This window comes from Brassica rapa, unplaced genomic scaffold, assembly GCF_000309985.2.
Source record: "Brassica rapa cultivar Chiifu-401-42 unplaced genomic scaffold, CAAS_Brap_v3.01 Scaffold0752, whole genome shotgun sequence".
Classification (NCBI taxonomy): domain Eukaryota; kingdom Viridiplantae; phylum Streptophyta; class Magnoliopsida; order Brassicales; family Brassicaceae; genus Brassica; species Brassica rapa.
The window spans coordinates 267,040-282,658 of NW_022610692.1; the positions used below are offsets into that span (position 1 = coordinate 267,040).

Here is a 15,619-nt window from a genome sequence, read left to right on the forward strand (position 1 = left end):
ACCGGTTGTGCAGCCACTAAGAAGGAGCACAAGGATAAGGAAGGATCCTTCTAGCTGGGTAAACACGAGAGTGTACTACAATGCCCAAGCTGTGGAGCATCCTTCTCAAGCCGTGTGCTCCTTTGCTCAATATCCAGAAGAGCATTGTGCCTTCATGGTTAACTTGGATGAGAACTACATCCCTAGAAGCTATGAAGAAGCAATCATGGATAAAGAATGGAAGGAATCAGTTGGAGCTGAGGCAGGAGCTATGATCAAGAATGATACATGGTACGAGAGTGAGTTACCAAAAGGGAAGAAGGCTGTGACCAGTAGATGGATATTCACAATCAAGTACAAAGCGGATGGAAAGATTGAGAGGAAGAAGTCAAGGCTAGTTGCAAGAGGTTTCACTCAAACTTATGGAGAAGATTACATAGAAACCTTTGCACCAGTAGCTAAACTACACACAATCCGGATTGTACTAAGCCTGGCTTGTTGAAATGAGTTGAGTATAAGCAAGGGAAGTGATTGGGGTATAAGGAAGCATTAGGAGAAGGATGTGTTAAGGAAAGGATGAGGTATGAAGTCGACCAGTCCGTACAATCCGTACTGACCGTACTGGCCGTACAAGCCGTACCTTCCCGGGTCGACTTCATCATCAACCAAAACTTACCATCCTTACCCAAGTTACTTTGGAGAGTTACCTTGAGTGTTAAGAAGCCTTGTGACCGTTAAAAGGAAGAAAGGAGACGCGGAGAAGACTATGAGATTTTCAGAGTACCAGTACTTGAGTGATGTAAGAACAGATGAGAGATTGTTGTATGATGAAGTATGAAGAATAGAAATGAGTTTAAGAGAATCAAAGAGAGTATGGGAGAGACTGAGAGACTAGGAACGTGTATGGGAGATTAGAGAGACTTAGTAACAAGATTAAGAGACTTAGTAACCAGAGAATAAGAACCAAGAACAAGTTTATGAAGAAGAGAGACTCTCTCAGCTTAAGGGTTTACAAAGTGATCATAAGAGGCTTATATATGCCTTTACACAACTCATATCACAAACCTAGATCCTAAGGCTATAATTAAAAGATAGAATGGATGGTGAGGATGAGAGAAGACTGGTCTTGATGTTGCTGGAGCTAGCTGGCGATTTGACTCAAGGTAAAGGGCTCAGATTGCTTCATTTGAATTGGATGGATAAGATGAGTCAAGGCTGTAAAGGTAAAGCACCTTTACCTTTCCAGCTCATACCAACAGCTCACCTTATCCATTTGAATCTTCCTTTCCCTCCAAGTATCCCAAACGGTCACTTAAGATCAGATTGAACCGCCCACACATTGCACATCAAGATTTGGGGTTAACCGGATGACATGGGTGTGAGGAGTGGACTGTACGGTCGATGGTACGGACCTCCTGTCCGTACCACTCGCCCTATCTTTGTACATTGCCCTATCTTCCTTCTTGGTTGCACTAGACATCTTCATGGCTCACCCTAGACCGTACAAGGCCGTACTGAACGCCCTATCTTTGCACCACACTTCCATCTTCTCTCTAACTCCTTCACAGCCTTCACATGATCAGTCTAAGTCTTTCCTAGACTTAACTTCATAAGATAACTACTTCAGAACACCTCTGAAGCTTGATTGAACTCTTCTGGACATCTTCTAGAGCTTGCCCTATTATTGTACAAGCTCTATCTTCTCTTCAGTTCAACACTCCCCCTCAAGCTTGACTTTAGGAGATCCTGAGCCAAGCTTGGAACTCTGAAGAGTCTCCCTCATTAAAAACCTTACAAGGAAAACCCATTGGGACAAAACCTTGCAAGGGAAAAAGAGTGGAGCTCTCCAAAGCCTAGGGATTGGCCAGTGAGTTCTTGTGCCTTAGAACCAATGTGGTTGGACACAAGAAGCTCTGGATCACGGCCTAACAGGTGCAGCAACTCTTCACAGCTTTGCGCACACTTCACACTTCACACTTCAGCTTCACCTCTTCATGGAACCGGTTTGAAGTCTCCCCCTCTCAACTGACTTCACAGCCATCTTAGAGAAGCTAGGACACGACCAGATCATCTTCAAAACACTAGTGAGGGTGATCAACACTTCACACACGGCTTGCCCTCTTCCTAGAACTGGTTTGGATCTCCCCCTCTCAACAGACTTCTCAGCCATCTTAGAGAAGCTAGGAACTGACCAGGAACATCTTTAGTGAGGCTCAAGCAATGGTACCTGATACATTATCCCAAAGGTGCATCAGTACCTATCAAAAACAAGAAAATGAATATCCTGCATCACACTTGATGCACACAATAGAAAATGAATATCCTGCATCACACTTGATGCACACAATCTCACAATTCAATCATAATCATCTTAAGTATCTTTTCAAGCACAAGCAAATGAATAAGATGAATGAAAAAGATTAAAAAAGAGTTTTAAAAAGTCTAAGGGAACTTCCCTTGTGTTTTTGTGAGTTTCCTAACTCGGCCAATGCACCATCTTCATGGCATCATCAACTTCTTGGAACGGCAGAATGGATTCATCAGCTTCTCCTCAATCACCTCTCATTGAAGCCGCATTGATGGAGAGCTTTCTTCCTCACTCTCCAAGGCTGCTCTGAACAGCCTCTTGCCTAGACACGCCACTGACTTGGTCCGGTTGATGATCCTTGAAGAAGCTTTTGCAAAAGACTTGTTACTGACCATGGATCATATGCATTAAGACTCCCCCTCAAGCTTAGAACCGAGACAAGAAGGAGCTAAGCTTGTGATGATCCTATGCATCTCCATGGTCTAATAACGATCATCTTTCATGATAGCTTTCTTCTTGTGAGTTTACTCTCTTCCTTAACCAGGAACTAGGGTGTTTGAATCACCATAGAGAGTCTCACAAGACACACTTCTCATTGCATAATGACCCATGCTACACTCCCTGTAGTCTTTGGACTGGATATGTCCAATGGTATTATGCAATGGCCATCTCTCATTGCATAATCAATCACACTACACTTCCTGTCGATTATGGACTAACATGTCCTAGTGATGATATGCAATGGCACAAGACCTTTGTCACTACATTCTTGGCTGTTGGCGAGTTACATGTATCACTTTCCTTGTGTACCTAACACCACCACAACTCAATGCAAGATCAGATCATCCCATTGGGATCAAACCAAGATAATTTATCCTGTTTGATCACCAATGCCACAGCAGAATATAAACCTTGAAACAAGCTAATCAATCAAGGCAAGAACAAGTAGTTTTCAATCTCTAAAATGACAATGCAAGCTTCAAACAATACATTGACAATTTAGGCTTATTTTTAAATGCATCAATACATGAATGCACAATCCTAAAGCATTAACTATATGAATGCAACAGGTTCAATCCATGAGACATATTAATCAAGACCAATGATGCAAGCAACTTAGACAATTTCTAAGGGTTAGGAGGTTTGCTTACAAACAAGAGATCCGAGCTGATCTCTTGAACCTCCAGGGCATGATCAGCTTGCAATGGTCTTGGTTTAGCTTGCAATGGTCTTGGTTTAAATTGCATCATCCTCCTGGTGATGCTCTTTCTTTGCATGCCGACTGTCCTCTCTACACTCATCTGATGTGTAGGCTATGGTGACTAAACCACCATGGACAGAACCACAAGTCATCTCTCCATTGTCACAACATCCTCTCTACCCTCTTTGGAGCAGGCTTGTGGACTTCCCACAGAATGTTGGCAACAGGCTTCATTTTATCCTTCTATTGTAATGATAAGGAGGAAACAGGTCTTGAACGTTAGCACTTCAGGTTGGTCATTTGAATCCCCACCGCAAGCTTGAGACCGAGAATGGGGAGATCCAAGCTTGAAATGAGCCTCAATGAACTTCAAGACCAGGAGCACATCACCCTAACAGCTGCGCTTAAATCACTGATCCACCCTTTTTGCCTTCAGCTTCAAGTACCCTCAGATCACCAGCCTTCCTCATGGCTTAGATGGTGACTTTCTTCTTCTTGTGTGTCTTGAACCAGGAGCTCAACAACCTTGTGGCCTGCGCTTCTTAAACCGGCTTCTACACACAAGAACCTTCCCATTGCTCCACACAATGGTTGGTCTTTCGCTTGTATGTCTTGAACCAGGAGCTCAACAACCTCGTGGCCTGCGCTTCTTAAACCAGCTTCTACACACAAGTATCTTCCCATTGCTCCACACAATGGTTCAGGTCGTCCTCTTGTCTTGGATAGTTGGTGAGTAAAGAACACTTCTTGTGAACCTGAAACACCACTCAAACTCCAGCAAGGATAAGACACAAGAGTATTGGGATCAATCCTTGATTAATCATCAAGTTTGATTCCCAATCTCACAAGCATTGCAACAGATTAAAACAAGTCATTTTCAAGTTCTATCTTTGCAAGCAATCTCTCTAAGCACAAGTCATTTTCAAGTTCAGATTATGCAAGCTGCTTAGGCATTTTCTAATTGATGCTAGACTTTCATTGATGGATTAAACATAGGCATTAGCATCAGTAAACATAGACATGCTTATGTATGCAAAACAGCTTTTCAAAACAAGTTGCAAGCAGTAGAGACATTCTACTCAATTCTACAACACATTCATGATGATTCAAGCTATGACAACACACAAGACAATGCAATAACAAGACATGAGATTCTGGGACTCTAAACACCACTCACAGCACAATAAATAAAGACACAAGCTCTTATTAAGGGTTAGGAGGTTTGCTTACAAACAAGAGATCCGAGCTGATCTCTTGAACCTCCATGGGCACGGTTCACTTGACCTCGGCAGGTTTGAGGCTTGGATTCAGTATCCAACACCTCTCCTTGGTGTGCCCATCCCTCTTGCAATGCTCACGCTTCAGGCCTCTTCTATCCCCCTTCTTGTACACCGGCTTCATGGACTGAGAGCTTCCTTCAGCGTGTGAAGCAAAGGTAAGTGGTTCCTTTGCTCCAAACAATCCGTGTGAGCCCTTCTCCTTTTGGACTTGAGCACACACTTCTTCAAGGGTAGGTAGCTTCTCAGACCTCAGTAGATGTTTGGTGAGATCGCTGAAGGCGGGACTGAGAGTTAGGAGCAGCCCGAATACTTTATCTTGCTCCCTTCTTTCATTCAACACATCCGGCTCAACTGATTGAGGTCTAAGCATCTCTAGCTCAGACCAAAGGGCTCTGAACTTTCCTAGATGAGTAGTGAACTCCTCTTCTTCTTGGGACATGTTGTTGATAGCCTTCTTGATCTCAAAGACTCGGCTGAGGTTGGACAGGTTCCCATAGATCTTCTTAAGTGTACTCCAAAGCTCTTTAGCACTCTCACAGTAGGAGTAGGCGTCAAGAATGGAAGGATCCAAGGAGCTATAGAGTATGGAGAGGACAGTGAGGTCTTCTTGTAGCCATCTGTCTTCAGAGACCGGTTTGGAACTTGCTTCACCTTCAGCTTGTGTGGCGACATCTTTGGAGCGGTTTGGAGCATCTGAAATGCAGTGGCTCCATAAACCCTTTTCTCCTATGGCTGTCTTGGCTAGACGTGACCAGAGAAGGTAGTTTGGGCCTTTGAGAGTGACTGGGATGACAATGGCTCTTTTGGACTCCATCTTGAGGCTGGAAAGAGCAAGACTGTCAAGGAACTTCTTCAAAGGCTGGCGATTGGGAGCTGAGTGAACTGAGCTGAACTGGCGTGAGCTGGAGCTTGTGTTTGTTGCGGAAGTCTTCACCAGGAGTCTGAGCAACCTGGCTCTGATACCATATGAGATTTTCAGAGTACCAGTACTTGAGTGATGTAAGAACAGATGAGAGATTGTTGTATGATGAAGTATGAAGAATAGAAATGAGTTTAAGAGAATCAAAGAGAGTATGGGAGAGACTGAGAGACTAGGAACGTGTATGGGAGATTAGAGAGACTTAGTAACAAGATTAAGAGACTTAGTAACCAGAGAATAAGAACCAAGAACAAGTTTATGAAGAAGAGAGACTCTCTCAGCTTAAGGGTTTACAAAGTGATCATAAGAGGCTTATATATGCCTTTACACAACTCATATCACAAACCTAGATCCTAAGGCTATAATTAAAAGATAGAATGGATGGTGAGGATGAGAGAAGACTGGTGTTGATGTTGCTGGAGCTAGCTGGCGATTTGACTCAAGGTAAAGGGCTCAGATTGCTTCATTTGAATTGGATGGATAAGATGAGTCAAGGCTGTAAAGGTAAAGCACCTTTACCTTTCCAGCTCATACCAACAGCTCACCTTATCCATTTGAATCTTCCTTTCCCTCCAAGTATCCCAAACGGTCACTTAAGATCAGATTGAACCGCCCACACATTGCACATCAAGATTTGGGGTTAACCGGATGACATGGGTGTGAGGAGTGGACTGTACGGTCGATGGTACGGACCTCCTGTCCGTACCACTCGCCCTATCTTTGTACATTGCCCTATCTTCCTTCTTGGTTGCACTAGACATCTTCATGGCTCACCCTAGACCGTACAAGGCCGTACTGAACGCCCTATCTTTGCACCACACTTCCATCTTCTCTCTAACTCCTTCACAGCCTTCACATGATCAGTCTAAGTCTTTCCTATTCTTAACTTCATAAGATAACTACTTCAGAACACCTCTGAAGCTTGATTGAACTCTTCTGGACATCTTCTAGAGCTTGCCCTATTATTGTACAAGCTCTATCTTCTCTTCAGTTCAACAAAGACAGGCTGGCATAGCTGTAAAGTGATCAGCATCTTGGAATATGCTGAAAGTGTGTGAAGCATTCCATTGGCTAGTTCAAACCATCCGCTCCCTTTAGCTTTGACTACACATGCTTTACCTTATCTCTTAAGCTGAAACCCTAGTCTTTCCTTAGCTATATATTGTAACTCTTGGTGATTAATGAAAGGAACACGAGTTTATGAGTCTCTCTCTCTAGTTCATCATGATAATCTCATACACTTACTCTTAAACACTCTAATCTCTCTTGAATCTCTCTTAGACTTCTCAATACCTTTCATATTCTCTAAAATCATATGGTATCAGAGCCAGGTTGGCTGTGGTATTGAGATCTTGTGTTCTTCAGCTTCAGATAAAAGTTCTTTCTTGTTAGATTCTAAACCAAGTTCAAGCAAATCAAGATGGGAGGAAACAAGGTTATTACGGTTCCGATTTCACTCAAGGGTGGGGGAAACTACCTGTTGTGGTCTAGGCTTGTGAAGACAGCCATTGGGAGGCTAGGGTTATGGGGTCACATCACGGATGAAGCTCCAGCACCAGTGGCCAGTGAGGAAGAAGGTGGAAGAGAGCTCGCGGTTGCTGATGGAAAGAAGTGGATTCAAGATGACTTGATGGTGCTATCTGTGCTGCAAGGATCACTTGAAGAACATCTCTTGGAAGCCTACAGCTACTGTGAGACTCCAAAACACCTGTGGGAGGTACTCCAAAAGACTTTTGGGAACGTTACCAATCTGAACCGTGTGTATGAGATCAAGAAAGCTATCAACACACTGGTACAAGATGGAGAGGAGTTCACCAAGCATTTGGGCAAGTATAGATCCTTGTGGTCTGAGCTTGAATCATTGAGGCCGAGCACGGCTGATCAAGAGCTACTCATGGAGAGGAGGGAGCAGGATCAGGTGTTTGGGTTGCTGTTGACGTTGGATCCTCCGTTCAATGATGTGATCAAACACATGTTGAGGATGCCAAGTCTTCCAACCATGGAGGAAGTGTGTGCGCAGCTTCAGAAGGAGGAAGGGTCTCTTGGTCTCTTCGGAAGCAAGGGAGACTTAGCTCTAGCCAACAAGGCTGAGGAAGGAGTGCAAGCTAACCGTGCAGCATACAAGACTGATGAGAGGAGGTTTGGAGGCAACTGTGATCACTGCAAGAAGCCGGGACACAAGAGGAGCCAGTGCTGGATCCTTCATCCCCATCTCAAGCCGGCCAAGTTCAACAAGGATCGAGAAGCCAGAGCTAACCTGTCTACTGAAGCAAGTGAAGCCGGTCCATCAGGAGCAGGCTCAAGTGCACAAGTGGGTGAAAGCGCAGGCAAGGCAATGGCAACTCACTACACGGTCGCAAAGAGTTTGGAGCATGAAGTGATCCGCAAATCTGACATTGATGCCCTCATCAAAGCTCTTAAGGAGTCTGGTACATTCGGAAACACTCTTGGTTACTCTTATACTGCTCATATATGCCTAGGAATGAGAATAGGTTGATAGATATCATTGAGAAATTAAAACTGAGAAATGAATCACCTAGAACTCATCTTGCTAGAGGCATAAAACCATTGATTGTTGACTCTGGTGCATCTCATCATATGATTAGTGATGATAGCTTGATCAAAAACATAGAACCTGCTCATGGACATGTAATGATTGCAAATGGAGATAGAATTCCCATTAAAGGTGTAGGAGACTTAAAGCTATTTGATAAGAACTCTAAAGCATTTTACATGCCTGATTTTACTTCTAATCTCTTATCTGTTAAAAGATGTACCAATGATCTACAATGCAATGTTATCTTTAGTCCTAACAATGTGACATTTCAGGATATTGAGAGCAATAAGTTGATCGGACAAGGAGTAACCAAGGGGGATCTTTATGTACTTGAAGACATTAACCCCATTTCTAGTTGTTTGCTGAGTTCTGTTTTAAGTAAAGGTGCATTATGGCATTCTAGGCTAGGACATCCACATGTTAGAGCCTTAAGCTTAATGTTTCCAGGTGTCATGTTTAAAATAATGATTGTGAGGCTTGTATTTTGGGAAAACATTGTAAGACTGTTTTTAAAAGATCTACTACTATCTATGATAAGTGTTTTGATCTTGTTCACTCTGATGTATGGACTGCTCCCTGCTTATCTAGAGATAATTACAAGTACTTTGTCACATTTATAGATGAGAAATCTAAATACACCTGGATAACACTCATTAAAACAAAGGATAGGGTTCTTGATGCATTTAAAAACTTCCAATCTTATGTATCTAACCAGTATAATGCCAAGATTAAGATTTTCAGGTCTGATAATGGTGGAGAATATACTGGCAATGCATTCAGAGTCACCTAGCTCAACATGGGATTCTACATCAGACAAGTTGTCCATACACTCCTCAACAGAACGGGTAGCTGAGAGAAAGAATAGACACCTAATGGAGGTGGCAAGGTCTATGATGTTTCATACGAGTGTGCCTAAGAGATTCTGGAGTGATGCTGTGATCTCGGCTTGTTATCTAATCAATAGGATACCAACCAAGATCCTGGAAGATCAAGCTCCTTATGAAGTTCTAAACAGAAGCAAGCCTGTGCTGGATCACTTAAGAGTCTTTGGATGCGTGTGCTTTGTACTTGTACCCGGGGAGCTAAGGAATAAGCTAGAAGCAAAGAGCACAAGAGCCATGTTCATTGGTTACTCAACATCACAAAAGGGATACAAATGCTATGATTCAGAAGCCAGGAGAGTTCTTGTGTCTAGAGATGTGAAGTTCTTGGAGGATAAGAGCTTTTATGGAGATAGAAAGTGGGAGATCTTGAAGATTTGTCTCAACCATCTGATCGAGCTACAAGTCTTAGGCGTGTACTGGAAGGACTTGGAATCAACATGTCCCAGGATCAGCAACCATCAAAGGAGAATGAAGCTGAAGAACCATCACACCATGATCATGAGGGGGGAAATGAGGCTGAGCCTGAAGATCATGAGGATCAAGACTCAGATAGTCATGGTCAAGGTGTGATACAAAGAGAGGAAGAATCCATACAAGAAGATCATGTGGAACCAAATGAAGTAGAAGAGAAGCAGTTCAGCCTACGGTGGTCCAGCCTACGGTGGTGGAAGTGGAACAAGCCCCATTAAGGAGAAGCACACGGCTGAAGAGAGATGCTTCCAACTGGGTAAACACGAGAGTGTACTACAATGCTCAAGCTGTGAAGCATCCCTCTCAGGCTGTGTGCTCATTTGCGAGTTACCCAAAGGAACATTGTGCATTCATTACAAGCTTAGATGAGAGCAGTGTACCAAGATCATATGAAGAAGCAATGTTACATGAAGATTGGAAAGAATCAGTGGGTGATGAAGCAAATGCTATGATAAAGAATGACACTTGGTTTGAAAGTGAGCTGCCAAGAGGGAAAAGGCAGTAACAAGCAAGTGGATATTCACTATCAAGTATCTACCTGATGGAACTATTGAGAGGAAGAAGACAAGATTGGTGGCTAGAGGATACACTCAGACATATGGGGAAGACTACATTGATACCTTTGCTCCTGTTGCCAAACTCCATACCATAAGAATTGTACTATCTCTTGCTGTGAATCTTGAGTGGGAGCTTTGGCAGATGGATGTGAAGAATGCCTTTCTTCAAGGAGAGCTAGAGGATGAAGTGTATATGCATCCTCCACCGGGTCTAGAGCACCTTGTGAAACCTGGAAATGTATTGAGACTCAAGAAGGCTATCTATGGGTTGAAGCAATCTCCTAGAGCATGGTATAACAAGCTGAGCACTACCTTAAATGGGCGTGGGTTCAAGAAGTCTGAATTGGATCACACTCTCTTCACTCTCACTACACCCTCAGGTATCATCTGTCTACTTGTATATGTGGATGACATTATCATAACAGGTAGTGATAAGGCTGGTATAAAAGCCACCAAGGAGTTTTTGAAATCTGTGTTTGAAATCAAAGACTTAGGAGAAATGAAATACTTCCTTGGAATTGAGTTGTGTAGATCTAAGGAAGGATTGTTCATTTCCCAAAGGAAGTATACACTTGATCTTTTGAAAGATGCAGGTATACAAGGAGATAAGACAGCAAAGATGCCTCTTGAAGATGGATACAAGATTCCACGTGAGGGGGAGATTGAAGATAGCAAGGTCTTTCATGATCCAAAGCTATACAGGAAGCTAGTAGGGAAGCTCATCTACCTCACCATCACACGACCAGACATTTGCTTTGCTGTGAACCAAGTGAGCCAGCATATGCAAGTCCCAAAGGATCATCACTGGCGCATGGTGGAGAGACTGCTCTTGTATCTGAACGGGACATCAAGCCTTGGAGTTTGGATGGGATGCAACAAGAGTACTGAAGTAGTGGGATATTGTGATGCGGATTGGGCTGGAGATAGAGCAGACAGAAGATCAACTACCGGCTACTGTACATTCATTGGAGGCAACTTGGTGACTTGGAAGAGCAAGAAGCAGAAGGTGGTGTCTTGTTCAAGTGCTGAAGCTGAGTATAGAGCAATGCTGAAGCTTACCAATGAGTTGGTATGGATCAAAGGGATCTTGAAGCATGTGGAGGTAGAGCAAGCAACTCCAATGACTATGCATTGTGATAATCAAGCGGCTATACACATTGCAACCAACTCAGTCTTCCATGAGAGAACCAAGCACATTGAAGTTGATTGTCACAAGGTGAGGCAGATGATTGGCTTGGGAGTAATCTTGCCATGCTATACAAGGAGTGAGGATCAACTTGCGGATGTGTTCACCAAGGCTGCAAGACAAAAGACTATGGAGTCCATTCACATCAGATTGGGGCTCATAGATCTTTCACCAAGGAGCTGATCCCCTTTGCCATGAGGTCTTTACTCTTTTTCCCTCATCAAGGTTTTGTCCCAATGGGTTTTCCTTGGTGAGGTTTTTAATGAGGAAGATCTCATGGCTGTTCCAAGCTTGAATGGATTCTAGAATTCAAGCTTGAGGGGGAGTGTTGAAATGAGTTGAGTATAAGCAAGGGAAGTGATTGGGGTATAAGGAAGCATTAGGAGAAGGATGTGTTAAGGAAAGGATGAGGTATGAAGTCGACCAGTCCGTACAATCCGTACTGACCGTACTGGCCGTACAAGCCGTACCTTCCCGGGTCGACTTCATCATCAACCAAAACTTACCATCCTTACCCAAGTTACTTTGGAGAGTTACCTTGAGTGTTAAGAAGCCTTGTGACCGTTAAAAGGAAGAAAGGAGACGCGGAGAAGACAGGCTGGCATAGCTGTAAAGTGATCAGCATCTTGGAATATGCTGAAAGTGTGTGAAGCATTCCATTGGCTAGTTCAAACCATCCGCTCCCTTTAGCTTTGACTACACATGCTTTACCTTATCTCTTAAGCTGAAACCCTAGTCTTTCCTTAGCTATATATTGTAACTCTTGGTGATTAATGAAAGGAACACGAGTTTATGAGTCTCTCTCTCTAGTTCATCATGATAATCTCATACACTTACTCTTAAACACTCTAATCTCTCTTGAATCTCTCTTAGACTTCTCAATACCTTTCATATTCTCTAAAATCATATGGCTGTGAATCTTGGATGGGGGTTATGGCAAATGGATGTCAAGAATGCGTTTCTACAAGGTGAACTTGAGGATGAAGTGTATATGCATCCACCTCCAGGCCTTGAACACTTAGTGAAGAGAGGGAATGTGTTGAGGCTGAAGAAAGCTATCTATGGGCTGAAGCAATCACCAAGAGCTTGGTACAACAAGTTGAGCACTACTCTGAATGGCCGAGGCTTCAAGAAGTCTGAACTAGATCACACCCTCTTCACACTCACGACTCCCTCAGGTATGATTGCACTCCTTGTGTATGTTGATGATATCATTATCACAGGGAGTGATAAGGAAGGTATCATAGCAACCAAGGAGTTTCTTAAATCCATGTTTGAGATTAAAGACTTGGGAGAAATGAAATACTTTCTTGGAATTGAGATATGTAGATCCAAGGAAGGTTTGTTCATGTCCCAAAGGAAGTATACACTTGATCTTTTGAAAGGTGCAGGTGCTTATGGAGGCAAGACAGCAAGGATGCCTATGGAGGATGGCTACAAAGTCCCACGAGGGGGGAGATTGAAGACAGCAAACCTTATCAGGATCCTAAACTCTATAGAAAACTAGTTGGCAAATTGATTTATCTTACCATAACTAGACCTGACATTTGCTTTGCTGTGAATCAGGTGAGTCAACACATGCAAGTACCTAAGGAGCATCACTGGCGCATGGTAGAAAGGATCTTGATGTATCTCAACGGCTCACCTGATCAAGGAGTATGGATGGGCTGCAATGGAAGCACTGAAGTGGTGGGATACTGTGATGCGGATTGGGCTGGTGATAGAGCAGACAGGAGATCAACCACAGGCTATTGCACATTCATTGGAGGCAACTTGGTGACTTGGAAGAGTAAGAAGCAGAAGGTGGTGTCTTGCTCAAGTGCCGAAGCTGAGTATAGAGCTATGCTGAAGCTCACCAACGAGTTAGTATGGATCAAAGGCATCTTGAAGCATTTGGAGATTGATCAAGCCACGCCAATGACCATACATTGTGACAACCAAGCAGCTATCCACATTGCATCCAACTCGGTGTTTCATGAGAGGACCAAGCACATTGAAGTTGATTGCCACAAGGTGAGACAGATGATTGTGCTAGGGGTGATCTTGCCATGCTATACAAGGAGTGAAGATCAGCTAGCGGATGTGTTCACCAAGGCTGCAAGGCAAAAGACTATGGAGTCCATTCACATCAGATTGGGACTCATAGATCTTGGGAAGAGAAGGAGCTAATCCCCTTAGCTGCAAGGTCTTTACTCTTTTTCCCTCATCAAAGTTTTATCCCATTGGGTTTTCTTTGGTGAGGTTTTTAATGAGGAAGATCTTGTAGCTTTCCAAGCTTAGGCTTTCACAAAGCTAAGCATGAGGGGGAGTGTTGAGTTGAGTTGATTATATTGGTATGGAGAGAAGAGGAGTTGAAGAGGAAAAAAGATGGAGAAGCTTTGGGGAGTTTTGGTATGAATGGTACGGACGGCCGTACAAGGCCGTACATGGCCGTACCGTCCGTACCAAAGGTCTCGACCAAAACTTACCCAACTCGACCAAGTGAAACGGTAACAAGGAATTGTTACCTTGGGGGCTTAAGGAGAAAGGATCAGACCGTTGAGTGGATAAGGGAAGAGCATGCCAGGCTGGAACAGGCTGTAAAGAGGCAAAGCGTGTGAGCCTTATCATCCAATCATCCGGAAAGCAACCTTGACTCTACATGCTTCAATAGTGCCCATTTCGCCTCTTGTAAACCCTTATGCTTTCCATATAAATATGTAACCTCACTCATTAATAAGATTATGCAGTTTGAGTCTTTCTAATCTCTTAGACACTATGGTTCTCTCTTAGACACTAAACGGTGTTGAGATGAGAGAATAAAGAGTTGATATATTGAGAGAGGAAGAGATTTGGAGCAGGCAGTAACTTTGGAGATTTACCACAGTAACTTTATTGTTACTGTGGTAACTGAGTTAAAAGACTTGGGAAGTTACCTTGCATCCATTTGGAGAGTGAAACACGCCAGGAGGAGTCTGGATAAGCAAGGAGGAGTTTGGATAAGGTCTGGTCAAGGCTAGAGAGCTTTAGACAGGCTGGCACCAGCTGGAAAGCTAAAGCAAGATACCCAAGCATGTGAGGAACCTTATTGGCCAGTTTGAATCAAGCATCTTTGACTACACATGCCTCTTATCCTAGCTAGACTGAACCTGGACGAAATCATGTATCTCTAATCTATATGTGTTGTAAACTCTCTCATTAATCAATCTAATGGAGTTTTGAGTCTCTCTCTCTAGTCTCTCTCTTGTTCTTAATCTCCAATCTCTTTAATTCTCAGATTAAACTTAATCACTCTTTAAATCATAAAATCTAATATGGTATCAGAGCCAGGTTACTTTAAAAGGAGAGATTGATTTCGTTTTCTAAATGTTCTTGAGTGTTCTTGAGTGTTCTTGAGAGTTCTTGAGAGTTTTCAAGAGCTAGATCCTTTAAAAGTCAAGTTTGTGTCTGTTGGTGTTTCTTTTGGAGAGTCAGCCTCAAGGGAGTCCCTTTAGGTGGTTGACAAGGTCAGAAGAGGGGTCTAGCTTGTGGTTAAGCTTGGCGTGTGAGATTAGAAGCATTTGGGGGAAGATCTAGGCTAAAGGTTCTTGCTTTAGGCTAAAGGAAATGGAGCTGCTTCAATCTGGTACAACAAGGCGTGAAGAGAAGAAAGAGAGAGGGAATGAGTGGGTGTGGTTCTCACAGATGAAAACAACTCTGAAAAGGTGTGGAGTTTGGAGAAACCATGAGAAGGAAGAGTCTTTGAAGGGTAAAGCTGCTGAGAAAGATCAGACAGCAAGAGAAACAAGTGGAGATTGCTTTAGTCTTGAAGAAAGTATACTGCTTGAGAAGATTGAAGATGTTTATGAGAACAAGATCAATCTTAGGAGAGTGTATGAAGTCAAGAAGGTGATCAGTGAAGCTAAGCAAGGAAGAGAAGAGTTCAATAACCATGTGAGGAAGCTACAACACTTGTGGGTTGAACTACAAGGGTTGAGATCCCATGTGGATGGGGATGCTACACCAGAGCAAGAGATGGTCTTGAAGCTCTTGGCGAGCATGGAGTCATCATATGGGTGGCTGGTGGAGATGGTTCTAAGAGGGGAACAGCTTCCGGAAATGGAAGAGATCTGTGTGCTTATAAGAAGGGCGTATGAGATAATGAGAGATGATGAGAGGCTAACCATGAGTAGGAGTGAGAGCTCATGGAAGCCAACTGGGAGTAGGAGTGAGAGCTTCCAGAAGCTAACCATGAGTAGGAGTGAGGGCTCATGGAGGCTAACCGGGAGTAGGAGTGAGGGCTTCCGGAAGAGGAGGAG

The 15,619-nt window shown here is 43.4% G+C and overlaps 1 long non-coding RNA gene and 1 pseudogene across 1 annotated transcript; both read left to right on the top strand.

Moving 5' to 3' along the window:
- Positions 1 to 15,619, top strand: part of LOC117130976 — a 52,081-nt pseudogene that overhangs the window by 12,290 nt on the left and 24,172 nt on the right.
- Positions 3,238 to 6,052, top strand: LOC117130977. Its single transcript, XR_004454227.1, has 2 exons — positions 3,238 to 3,428; positions 4,709 to 6,052. It is a non-coding gene; the product is annotated as an uncharacterized LOC117130977 (long non-coding RNA).